Below are 14,156 nucleotides of genomic sequence, written 5' to 3'. Positions count from 1 at the left end.
TAATGTTTCGTGCATTAGTTACAAAAATTGTGAAAAAAAAGCCTCTTAGGTTTAAATAAACGACTATTTCAGTATCAAGTTAACATTTTAAAACAGTAAATACCCAAGTCCCCATTCAGTATCTGCAGCTTTAAACTACATTAAATTCATTTTCAATTTTGCGAATCAAATGTTAAAGTTGTTAAAATTGCTCCCGTTATTCCATAATTTCCCTTCTGTCTACTTTCAACATGTGAAAGTTTTAAAACTGTTTTGAAGATAGATTCATGTCAAGATTTTGCCGATTTAGGAGTATTTTTGATAAAAAGTTAATTAGGTTCGCTTGGAAGGTTCACAACAGCCTACTAGGGAAGTCTTCTGCTTTAAGATGGCAGCTGTTTACTAACGCATCTAGTTTTCAATACTTCAATGTTGCTAACGCAGTCTCGTCTGTCGTTTTGCATCTAGTTCTATCAGAGGTTGCGCTAGACTTTTTCGTTGTCTGTCATTTTGACTGACAGGGTCATAAAAATCCGGTCATAATCTATTTTTACCCGTCACTTAAATTTTTAAAATGACTATATCTTGATGCAGTCACTATATGTATATACACAATAATACAATAATACTTTATAATATAAAATAACTAACACTAGTACAGTCATGGATTACAGTAAGCAGGCCAATGCTGTGTTTCCATATATAGTTTTATTATATTATGTATATGCAGGATATATATATTCTTCCCCCCCCCCCAAAAAGTGGGACCTTCCATGATCCTAATACATTACATACAATAATGATAAAATATTATCTAATTCCATTATATACAGTGCCTTGCAAAAGTATTCGGCCCCCTTGAATCATGCAACCTTTCACCACATTTCAGGCTTCAGACATAAAGATATGAAATTTAATTTTTTTGTCAAGAATCAACAACAAGTGGGACACAATCGTGAAGTGGAACAACATTTATTGGATAATTTAAACTTTTTTAACAAATAAAAAACTGAAAAGTGGGGCGTGCAATATTATTCGGCCCCTTTACTTTCAGTGCAGCAAACTCACTCCAGAAGTTCAGTGAGGATCTCTGAATGATCCAATGTTGTCCTAAATGACCGATGATGATAAATAGAATCCACCTGTGTGTAATCAAGTCTCCGTATAAATGCACCTGCTCTGTGATAGTCTCAGGGTTCTGTTTAAAGTGCAGAGAGCATTATGAAAACCAAGGAACACACCAGGCAGGTCCGAGATACTGTTGTGGAGAAGTTTAAAGCCGGATTTGGATACAAAGATTTCCCAAGCTTTAAACATCTCAAGGAGCACTGTGCAAGCCATCATATTGAAATGGAAGGAGCATCAGACCACTGCAAATCTACCAAGACCCGGCTGTCCTTCCAAACTTTCTTCTCAAACAAGGAGAAAACTGATCAGAGTGCAGCCAAGAGGCCCATGATCACTCTGGATGAACTGCAGAGATCTACAGCTGAGGTGGGAGAGTCTGTCCATAGGACAACAATCAGTCGTACACTGCACAAATCTGGCCTTTATGGAAGAGTGGCAAGAAGAAAGCCATTTCTCAAAGATATCCATAAAAAGTCTCGTTTAAAGTTTGCCACAAGCCACCTGGGAGACACACCAAACATGTGGAAGAAGGTGCTCTGGTCAGATGAAACCAAAATTGAACTTTTTGGCCACAATGCAAAACGATATGTTTGGCGTAAAAGCAACACAGCTCATCACCCTGAACACATCATCCCCACTGTCAAACATGGTGGTGGCAGCATCATGGTTTGGGCCTGCTTTTCTTCAGCAGGGACAGGGAAGATGGTTAAAATTGACGGGAAGATGGATGCAGCCAAATACAGGAACATTCTGGAAGAAAACCTGTTGGTATCTGCACAAGACCTGAGACTGGGACGGAGATTTATCTTCCAACAGGACAATGATCCAAAACATAAAGCCAAATCTACAATGGAATGGTTCAAAAATAAACGTATCCAGGTGTTAGAATGGCCAAGTCAAAGTCCAGACCTGAATCCAATCGAGAATCTGTGGAAAGAGCTGAAGACTGCTGTTCACAAACACTCTCCATCCAACCTCACTGAGCTCGAGCTAGTTTTGCAAGGAAGAATGGGCAAGAATGTCAGTCTCTCAATGTGCAAAACTGATAGAAACATACCCCAAGCGACTTGCAGCTGTAATTGGAGCAAAAGGTGGCGCTACAAAGTATTAACGCAAGGGGGCCGAATAATATTGCATGCCCCACTTTTCAGTTTTTTATTTGTTAAAAAAGTTTAAATTATCCAATAAATGTTGTTCCACTTCACGATTGTGTCCCACTTGTTGTTGATTCTTGACAAAAAAATTAAAATTTTATATCTTTATGTTTGAAGCCTGAAATGTGGCGAAAGGTTGCATGGTTCAAGGGGGCCGAATGTAAATCGGTGCGCTGGAAAACCCGGACCGGACTTTAAAAAAAAAAACTGGATCGGAAGTCTGGATCGGAATTTTTCCGTGTTGGCCGATCCGATACCGATGCGCATTTTTTTGCCCATATCGGCGTCGGATCCGATCCAAATATCGGATCGGGACATCTCTAGTTATGGCACAATCAAAAAGAATATGACTAGGGAAATACGACACTCAAGAATGTCATGCCAGGATTAGCGATCAGGCAGCAAAGAATAGGATGTCAACATATCCACTCGTACAAGTGATTCACATATTACCAGGTTCTACATCTCTCTCTTTGGGAGAAGTTACCGAGGTGGTTAAACAATTCGCCCTGAAATGCTGAAGGCCCTGGGTGTTGAAGGGCTGTCACGAACGACACGCCTCTTTAACATTGCGTGGAAGTTTGGGACATTACCGAAAGAGTGGCGGACTGGGGTGGTGGTTCTTTTTTTTAAAGAGGGGGACTAGAGGGTGTGTGCCAATTACAGGGGCATCACACTCCTCAGCCTCCCTAGGGAAGTCTACTCCAAGGCACTGGAAAGGAGGGTCCGGCTGATTGTGGAACCTCTGATTGAGGAGGAACAATGTGGGTTCCGTGCTGGCCGTGGAACAACAGACCAGCTCTTTACTCTCGCTGGAATCCTGGAGAGGGCTTGGGAGTATGCTCATCCAGTCTACATGTGCTTTGTGGACCTGGAAAAGACATATGATCGGGTCCCACGGGATATACTGTGGGAGGTACTGCGAGAGTATGGGGTGAGGGGGCCACTCCTTAGAGAGTTAATGAGAGTTGTGTCCGTGTCCTTGGCAGTAAGTCAGATTTGTTCCAATTGGGTTTTGGCCTTCGCCAGGGTTGTGCTTTGTCACCAATTCTGTTTGTAATTTTTGTGGACAGGATATCAAGGCGTAGTCGTGGTGGAGAGGGACTTGTTCCAAGTGGGTTTTGGCCTTCGCCAGGGTTGTGCTTTGTCACCAATTCTGTTTGTCATTTTTTTGGACAAGATATCAAGGCATAGTCGTGGTGGAGAGGGTTTACAGTTTTGTGGGCTGAGGATTGCATCGCTGCTTTTTGCAGATAATGTGGTCCTGTTTGCATCATCATGCTGAGGATTGCATCGCTGCTTTTTGCAGTTGATGTGGTCCTGTTTGCATCATCAGCCTGTGACCTGCAGCACTCACTGGACAGGTTTGCAACCAAGTGTGAAGTGGCGGGGATGACGATCAGCACCTCCAAATCTGAGGCCATGGTTCTTTGCAGGAAACCGGTGGATTGCCTTCTCCGGGTAGGGAATGAGGTCCTTCCTCAAGTGAAGGAGTTCAAGTATCTGTTGTTCATGAGTGAAGGAACAATGGAGCGGTATTACAGTCGCTTTATCGCACTGTTGCAACAAAGAGGGAGCTGAGCTAGGAGGCAAAGCTCTCAATCTACGGTTCAATCTTCATTCCTACCCTCACCAATGGTCATGAACGATGGGTCATGACCGAAAGGACACGATCACGGGTAGAAGTGGCCGAAATGGGCTTTCTCAGGCGGATAGCTGGTGTCTCACTTGGAGACAGGGTGAGAAACGCTGCTATTCATGTGAGGCTCAGAGTCGAGCCACTGCTCCTTCACATACAAAAGAGTCAGTTGAGGTGGTTAGGGCATCTGGTGCGGATGCCACCAGGGCGCCTCCTTAGGGAGGTATTCCTGACACATCCAGCTGGGAGGAGACCTTGGGGCAGGCCCACAACCAGGTGGAGGGATTATATCTCGACACTGGCTCGGGAGCGCCCCAGTAAGAGCTAGTTGACGTGGCCAGGGAAAGGGAAGTTTAGGGATCCCTGTTGAAACTGCTGCCCCCACGACCAGACTCCGGATAAGCGGTTGAGGATTTGAGGGATGGATGGATGGATGGATGGATGGATGGATGGATGGATGGTGCCCCCCCCCCCCCCCCGTTCTCCTCAGCCCCCACATGGTGTCCACGGGAAATACAATTACCGTGATTTCCCGAATATAAGGCGCACCCGTGTATAATGCGCACCCCAAATTTACTTGTAAAATCTAGGGGAAATTATTGTACCCGTTTATAACGCGCACCCTAATTTTTGCACCAATAAATAGAAGAATACAAAAAAACACAGCTCGTGTACAGATACAGAAATGTCATTTTACTGACTGGTGAAACACAGCACAAGCATAGCACATTGGTAGTTCAAAACATTACCATACACTGACAATATTTACGGTAATTATATGATTTGACAACTTCTCCAACTTACCAGAATCTAGGAGAAAACAAAACAGATGGGACTTTTCTTTTTTTAAAGGCTGCTGTATAACTTGCTCGTTTCATAATGATGAATAAATGTTTCTTCCATGGATTGATACGATAAAAGTGGGGACTGAAGTCAGAAAACGGAAAAAGCGCATCGCTGTGGGCTGTAACAAGAGGAACTATTGTTATTTGGGTTTGAGTTTCCCGAGGGACAGCTATAGTTGACGGACACAGGAACTCTGTGTTGTGTTACGTTTGTTATGGTCCGAGTTGCAGAGTTGCAATAAAGGTTGACTCAAATGCGTTCAAGAAAATAAATTCTGTGCTTTATGAAGAATGAAATAATCAGAATTTAACACAGACGAAATCATTCGACCAATCAGTGTGGTATTACCGAAACAAGTATTACTGAAACAAAATGGTGACGTGTGCCGTAATGGTCGGGACTGGATCGCCGCATACGTTTTCTTCAAAACAACATGGCCGTGTCAATAAAAAACATCTGTCTTTAGATATATATATATATAATATATATATTTCTGTCTCCATCCATGTACCCGTGTATAATGTGCACCCATAATTTTACAAGTTGATTTTGGGGGGGGGGGGGGGGGGGGTGTTATATTCGGGAAATTACGGGAGCTAATGATACAGTGTATCACAAAAGTTAGTTCACCCCTCGCATTTCCACAGATATTTAATTATATATTTTCATGGGACAACACTGACAAAATGACATTTTGACACAATGAAAAACAGTCTGTGTGCAGCTTATATAATAGACTTCATTTATTTTCCCCTCAAAATATAGCCATTAATATCTTAACCCTTGGCAACAAAAGTGAGTAGACCGCATGGGAACTACATACATCCTCAAATGTCCAAATTGAGTACTGCTTGTTATTTTCCCTCCAAAATGTCATGTGACTCGTTACAGGAGTGTTGTCAGCAATGCTGCAGAGATTGAAGAGGTTGGGCGTCAGCCTGTTAGTGCTCAGACCATACACCGTAATCCACATCAAATTGGTGTGCATGGCTGTCACCCCAGGAGGAATCTTTTGAAGACGGTATACTAGAAAGCCCGCAAACAGTTTGCTGAAGACATGTCAACAAAGCACATGGATTACTGGAACCATGTCCTATGGTCTGATGAGACGAAGATTAATTTGCTTGGTTCCGATGGTCTCAAGCATGTGTGGCGGCAACCATGTGAGGTGTACAAAGATTAGTGTGTCCTGCCTACAGTCAAGCATGGTGGTGGGAACAACACCCCCACCACCACCTCTTCATTCTCTGCAGCAATGCTGACAGCACTCCTGTAACGAGTCACGTGACATTTTGGAGGGAAAATGACCAGCAGTACTCAATTTGGACATTTAGGGATGTACGTAACTCCCATGCGGTGTACTCACTTTTGTTGCCAGGGGTTTAGATATTAATGGCTATATTTTGAGCTATTTTGAGGGGAAAATAAATGAACTGTATTATATAAGCTGAACACAGACTACTTTTCATTGTGTCAAAGTGTCATTTTGGCAGTGTTGTCCCATTAAAAGATATACTTAAATATCTGCAGAAATGCGAGGGGTGTACTCACTTTTGTGATACACTGTGGCACCACTACTAGTATATTTATCGGTAGTGCAGCCGTTCAATGTGTTTCTTGTTGTTTATTCTCCTCCTCTGTCTCTCCTTTTCTATTTTCTTTCCTGTCCCCCCATTACCCCTCCCTGCTCGCTGCTTTCTCCTAATAAACGAAACACAATTAATAAACACAAGAGTATATCATACTCCTATGTGAAACATTAAAACTTTTCAGACCATAAGGACACTCAGATTCCCATTCTCTATCTGAAAGCAGCTGAAAAGGACAGGGGAAAAAAAGGAATAGTCTCGGCTTTCCAATGAAAAAGCAACAATTTTAAACTGACGTTTCATCTCCAGAGAAATTGCCCGTGCATCTTGGATTTCCAAAACTAGGAGATATTGGTCTCTGAAAACTTTTACAACCTCTCACTTGTGCCAAATTTGGCACAGAAACCTCATGTTTTTTCTCAATGAGAAAACAGGTGGAAATTAAAATCTAATCAGCACACAAAACCTAGAAAACACACCTAAAAACACTGAATTTTAACCAAACCGAAACACTGACCATTACAGTTTAAATGTGCTCTGAAGCTCATACCTGATCGTTCTGATCAGTCCTCCTCATTTATGAATAACCTGATACCATGTGTAATTTCTTTAGGTGCATGTTCCTTCCTGACACAAGCTCCTTTTTTGTTAAAGCTGTGATTGCAGCTGGTCTCACTGGTAATGCAATGGAACTTTTGAGGCTCCCAGCTCTATTGGTGTACATGTTTCGTATTTGCATGGCTTGCTCTGAGGCAAAGCGGAGAAACATCAGAATGGTTAGTGCGTCATGTAGTGACATTATGATGCAAATAAGCATAGGCGGAGATTGGCAGTACCCCCAGTGGCCGAAAAATGTCATTGCATGGGGAAGTTCAGAAAACCGACAGAAATAAAATAAATTTAAACCATCTGGTGTGTACTAGAAACGATCTGGTGCGCACCAGAAACTATTTGGTGCACACCAGAAAGTTCCCTTTTCATAGGCCACAAACTGCAGGCGTGCATCGGACGACAGCAGTTTCGGCGTGTGAAAAATGATAATACAGGATTTAGTTGAGCTTTCGCGTTTCTCGTGTGCACCAGATGGTTTAAATTTTATTTCTGTCGATCTCCCTTTTGGGGCTCCGTACATTAACATTGTAATGAATATAAACTTGAGGTGGCATCGTACAACAGAGTAGTCACATGGTGCGTCATTCTGTATAGGATGCACTGCAGGGAAAATAAACATTTAATCATGAAGGCTCATTATGCATTTGTAGCCATCTTAGTCATTTGAATAGTAGGCTAATATCGATACATACAGCATGTGTTGCCTCCATTATAAGACCTACCGTACAGAGGTATGAAAAAGTATCTGAACCTTTTGGAATTTCTCAATTTCTGCATAAAATTTTGTCAAACTTTGTCAAAATTACACAGATGTAAAAACTGTCTGCTTTAAAGGGCAACTGAAGAGCTTTCCGGATTTTGGTGTAATTTTACAAATATAAACTTTGGACGAGTTCGTCAAAACAACCATGACATTATCAACACGTATTTGCAAGGATAATTTGCGTTTTTTTTTTTTTTTAAGTTTTTTGCACTCCGTTAAATGTCCCTTCCCAAACCCGGAAGTGTGACGTAAATTCCCCGACGCAACAGAAGACTAGTATCTACAGCTAGCATTGCAGCAACGACTATATCAGTGATATTTCCACCAAAGGTAACCATTCAGGATCGCTGTTTCGTGACGCTACCGATGGCAAAGGCTCCCAGGAAAGATGATCTACAATTAATCCCTACATGTTTTAACCTGAGGCATCAGATGACGACGATTTACTTGACACAGCAGATGTCGTCATGACGCCACTTGACAGCTCGACACTTCACGAACGGGAGAGTGAGCGGTAAGGCTAAGTCCATCATCGTGATTTTTCTATTTGAGAGAACTGATTACATGGTTGTATACGTATGTTTTCCATGCTCTCCACATAGCTAAAACTCGATATTAGGTAATGGGACAGCTCCTACCGATCTAAATATGGTAAAGCTAGCCCAAATATGGCTAAATAAATGATATGTTATTGATTTTTCAAAATAAATGACAAAACAATTTTATTTTCCAGGTGTTGCTGTAAACCGTCAAGTAATTACCCTTCCAAGAGTATGCCTGTGTCGTCAGGAGATCGCAGACGTGAGAGCCAAACTTGAGGAGGCTGAAGCACTGACAGGGGCATGAATTACATTTAAAAAATCGTAAATTGTAAACAACATTGACATATTTTGTCGACTGTTTAATGTATTCTATTGGTAGGGATGGGAATTGATAGGATTTTTACGATTCCGATTCCATTATCGATATTGCTTAACGATTCGATTCTTTATCGATTCTCTTATCGATTCTAATTTGGGGAATAAGAAGAACAAACGTTTTGATTGGCATCGAGTTTGTGTAATCAGAAGTCACAACCTTACAAACTCACAACGAGATCAAAGAGGCCCAGAGCCTCAATGTTAACTGTGGCAATAAGTGGCAAATACACAAGAATGTGTAACATTTTACTGAAACATTTATCTAATAGAAATAAAAAATATTGGTATATATTGGCAGATAGGTTGCTGTTCTGCCTTTGGCAATATGTGTTCAAGCAGGGGTCCCCAAACTTTTTCCTGTGAGGGCCACATAACTTTTCCCTTCTCTGATGAGGGGCCGGGGTCAGTTTGTAACAGAAAAAGTGTGACGATTGCAGAAGTGCATAAATGTAAAAAATTATTGTTTTTCAGAAAGCCACAATCAAATAACCCTTTCTGGATTCTTCACGGAATGAAAGTAAATAAAATAAAAATAATAATATAATATAATAATAATAATAATTAATAATAAAAACACTATTAATTAAATAGATAATAACCAAATAATCCTCTCTGAATTCTTCAAGGAAAAGGCCAGGAAATAAATAACACGAGTGAGGAAAAAAAAAAATTTCAAAATGGCCGGACCAAATGTGGAGGCGGGCCGTATTTGGGTCGCGGGCCGCAGTTTGGGGACTGCTGGGTTAACATATATTATTTACCATTACATTGAAATGCATGCCTTTTAGTTTTTGTGGCGCTTACACGCTCAAGTGGGGGCGCCCTTGCGCTTCCTCACGCGAAGAAGAACGCGCTCACGTGAAGAAGAGCGCGCTTACACCCGAAGAAGAAATGCCGCATCCAAGCAAGTGAGCGAGTTAGTGAGAGAGGGAAACACTTCTACGAGCCTACGTTCTTTGTTAATGTTAATATCTACAGAGGCAACGCCTGTATGTATCATCTTTTGTGTTGTTGTTGTTGTGTTTCCACTCGCGATCGGACACTTAAATCCAGTTGTGTAGTGGTTTGAACGATGTGCTAATGCTAGCGAACGAATGCTAACCATTTGTTATTACTGTTATTAGCAGCTAATCATCGCTGATTTACGTTGATGTGAACCTGTTTGATTTGTTTCATTTCTATTCTTAGTTTCACTCTTCAAGTGATGGTTGAATAAAGTCAGCAAATTATACCAACGTCTTCTGCATCGTCATTTGGGAGTTTAGCTAGCTGTATAGCCAGGACTGAGCCTTAGCCTCTCTGTGAGGACAGCGCAGTCGTATTCCCTCCCGATGCAGTTATCTCCACCTTGCAATGACTGCAAGTCGCTTTGTTGTAATTTTTCCTCGCGAAGTGAAGACACACTTTCGAGCGTTTGAACCTACGTGCTGTCATTGTTATGTTTATGGCTGCAATGCTCGTGCTTACCCGTCGTAACCTTTCATTTTCACACTCTTTCCTGGTGAAGTGTAGTCAAACTTTGGAGCGAGCGGTTCTTGGCGCCATGCTAGTTTGATGCGTCTGGACAACAAGACACGTCACGACGCAGTACGCGTCTTTAGGAATCGTTAAAGGGATCGTTAAGGCTTTTTCAATGTGATGTCGAGGCCTCGAAACACTCGGAACCGGTCGGTTCTGAATTGGAATCGGATTTCGATTCCCATCCCTATCTATTGGTATATAATATATTGTTATTACATCATGAAACAATATTCAATAGGCCGCAATAATAAATGATACCAGATTTATGTTGAATCAGCATCAGCTTTCGCTGTCAGATTGTGACACAACATAGAAAGCTAAGTTATACCAAGCAAACAATGGCACACATCAAAGAACATAAATTTAGTAAGCAACACAAAGTACGGATAGCAACGGACTAGCGCAACATTGAAAAATGATAATGGCAGTCGGAAATATGTATTTACTCTTTTCTGTAGCATTACAGTAAGTGTTCGCTATACAAAGATAATCATTATTATTAAAATATGAAGGTAACTAGACTTTTCTTTTAAAAATGTGTACTGTATATATGACTAGTTTATGATTTCATGTCATCAAAATTTGCTACATTTATTTCTCCTAAGTGATCGTCATCTGATGTCGCAGACGGAAGAAATTCAGCATTCAGGCCACATAGGATCTCTTCAGTCGTCATCGCTGGACACCGCGTCACTTGGGTCATCATATGACTCGACCCACTCTCTCTTGATTTTGGGAAACTGGGTGGCGACTGACTTGCAACGCTTTTTTCATCGTGTTGAGGGTTTCCGCCGCTTAATTTTTTTATGTTTGGCTTCCTGGGGGGGAAAAAAATCACAGCAGCATGAAAATATTGGATGAATCCTAATTTTAATTTAATAATTTTTAAAAATAATTTCTTGGTGATCAAATAATAATGGCCCAGTCAAAGCAGCATCTATTTGATGCTATTGTTCCCTCTTCAAATAGGCAGACCTTGATGTTGATGCTGTAGTACAATAGTCATTGTTTTATTGAGATGTATTTGGTACATTAGGGCCTGGCAGGTGGATTGTTTTATATATAGGCTTTATATTTACCTTGTGACAGGCCAAAAAACAACGAACCAAGGACCTATTTGGTGCTGGGGACATTTGAATTTACATAATACCTAATGATATAGTAATAAAATCACATGAGTAGGCGACCTGTCAGCAAACCTATCTACTTATGATAGGCCAACAGCAACAACAAAAAAATGTCGCACTTCAACAAACAGGCAGTAGGAGTCCTCCCTCGTTCAAATTTTAGAATGAGAAAAGCCATTAAGGGTCTACTTACGTTTTTGTAAAACCAAGGTTGCATTGTTGTAGCTTTTCAAAGCTGTCGTCACTGAAATGATGAAAACAATGAGCTGATTGGGGACCTGTATACATGCTCACAGAAACGGTCCAAACCTTTGCAGGAGAAGTTTTTTTGGACCACCCATAGAGTCTAGAGTTTTCCTGTGAGCAATTCATCGCTACACATTGAGATGGCATGACGAATCTTGCGAGTAAAACCCAGAAAATGTTTGCAATATATGGCGAGGATAGCGTGGTGCTATATTTCTGTGTTCAGAGTGGTGGCGAGGCTCCCTGGAAGCTACGTCATCAGGTAGCGGTCGGCAGGGCGGCGCGTCCCTCGTTGCTATGGTGTTGCTATGGCCATAACTCAAAAACTACGCAGTCAAATATATATATTTTTTTTTTGTGTGACTTTTTGAGACAGCGAATGGTGCATTTAATACAATTCAACTGAGTAAAACACTCGAGCGAAATCCGTAAAGCTCTTCAGTTGCCCTTGAACTAAAACCATTCAAACATTTATAGGTTTTCATATTTTGATGAGGATAGCATGTAAACAATAACAGAAAGGGGAAAAATAAGTAAGTTAACCCTCTGCCGAAGAAGTCTTAAAGAGCAATTGAAACCAATTTTTACCAAACAATTTGCATCAAGTGTGTGCCCACTCACTAATGAGTGGTTTAAAGCTGCCCTGTCCACTATAAAACACACACCCGGTAAGAATTGTCTTAATGAAAAGCATTGTCTGATGTGTATCATGGCTCGGTCAAAAGAGCTGTCTGAACCCCTGCGTTCAATGATTGTTGAGTACTATAAAGCTCGGAAAAGATACAAAACCATCTCTAAAGTCTGGATGTTCATCAATCGACAGTCAGAGAAGTTGTCGACAAATGGAGAGTTTGGCACCGTTGCTTCTCCGCCAAGGAGTGGCCATCCACCAAGGATGATGCCAAGAGTTCAGCGCAGAATACTCAGAAGTAGGGCTGTCCCAAATGACTAATTTTCTCCCGATTAGTCAGCCGACTATTTTTACGATTAGTCGACTAATCTAATAATAATTTTTTTTTTTTTTTTTTTAACTAATTTACCAATGAAATTTTTGTTGACGCTTATCAATTCACAAAAAACATATTGGAACACTCAAATCATTTATTAAAGTACAAATAAACACGTAAATAACAATAATAAATCACAAATAAACAATGAGTTCAAATGCTGATAGAATTAACTAGTGTAGCATCCCGATTGAAAAGATGGTCTCTTAAAACTGATGGTTTACAACTTTTATCCCATCCTTGATGTAAACACACCGTAAAGGCTACGGTGCACACAAATAAAGCAACACAATTAGAAATTAACAAAAACTTTTCACCTTTTTACTTTTAAACCTTATTTATATATCAATGAATTGCCTATATGAATTGCCTTTACCTTATCATTGACAATCTCTCCCTTGAGTGCAATCACTGTATATACTGTATATATTTATGACCTTTTAACCTTATATAATTTTCTATACCATAAAATAAACCATAACATGAAATAAAGCTTTCAATTAGCATTAAGAACCGTACTAATAGCACTTATAGGCCCATTGTCAATGAAACATTATTATTTAGTAAGGCGACAGCACCCTCTGGTGTACAAAAAATGAAAAAAAAAAAAAAAAAATTACAAACTGCGTGAAGGCGCTTGAGGTGTTTATTCACGGCTGACGTGCAGCCAAGCTTGGCACTGAAGAGACAGGACAGAAGAGCGTACTCTTCTTTGTTTCTTTGAAATAAGTCGATGTTTTGGACACTCTGGTGCGCTTTTTTTTGGCTTTGTGCCGCTTTCCCCGCTTGCAAACAGAGCATCCGACATTCTAACTTTCCACGCATATATTTTTTTAACCCTTCATTAACCGTCGACGGGATGTTGTGCTCGTCGACGGATTTACGTCATCGATTACGTCGACTATGTCGACTAGTCGGGACAGCTCTACTCAGAAGTAAAAAAAAGAACCCGATAGTGTCTGCTAAAGACTTACAGAAATCACTGGCACAGTCCAATATCTCTGTGCGCACATCAACTATACGTAAAACTATGGCCAAGAATTGTGTTCATGGGAGGACTCCACGGAGGAAGCCACTGCTGTCTAAAAAAAAAATAAATAAACATGGTGCTTGTTTAATGTTCGCAAAAAGGCACTTGGACACTCTACAGAAGTTTTGCCAAAATAGTTTGTAGACTAATGAAACCAAAGTTGAATTGTTTGGGAGTAACACACAATGTAATGTGGGGAGGAAAAATGGAACAGCTCCACAACATCAACAACACCTCATCCCCATAGTGAAGCTTGGTGGAGGGAACATCATGAATCGGGGCTGTTTTGCTTCCTCAGGTCCTGGACAACTTGCAATCATTGATGGAAGAATGAATTCAAAAGTTTATCAGGATGTTTTGCAGGAAAACCTGAGGCTCTCTGTCAGAAATTGAAGCTAAAAATGGGATGGATGCTGCAACAAGACAATGATCCGAAACACAGAAGTTAATCAACTTCAGAATGGTTTCTGAAGAACAAAATACACGTTCTGGAGCGGCCAAGTCGAAGTCTAGACTTGAACCCCATTGAGATGCTGTGGCATGACCTAACGACAGCGATTCATGCCAGACATCCCAGGAATCTGACTGAACTACA

At 40.9% G+C, this 14,156-nt stretch overlaps 1 protein-coding gene across 1 annotated transcript in view; it reads left to right on the top strand.

The window, feature by feature from the left end:
- The window catches only part of LOC130923173 (CSC1-like protein 2), a 40,149-nt gene that overhangs the window by 13,629 nt on the left and 12,364 nt on the right, over positions 1 to 14,156 (top strand). The gene's annotated exons all lie outside the window — the stretch shown is intronic.

Source organism: Corythoichthys intestinalis, chromosome 10 (genome assembly GCF_030265065.1).
Source record: "Corythoichthys intestinalis isolate RoL2023-P3 chromosome 10, ASM3026506v1, whole genome shotgun sequence".
NCBI lineage: Eukaryota > Metazoa > Chordata > Actinopteri > Syngnathiformes > Syngnathidae > Corythoichthys > Corythoichthys intestinalis.
The sequence above is the reverse complement of the archived record's forward strand: the minus strand, read 5'-3'. Positions and strand labels throughout refer to the sequence as shown.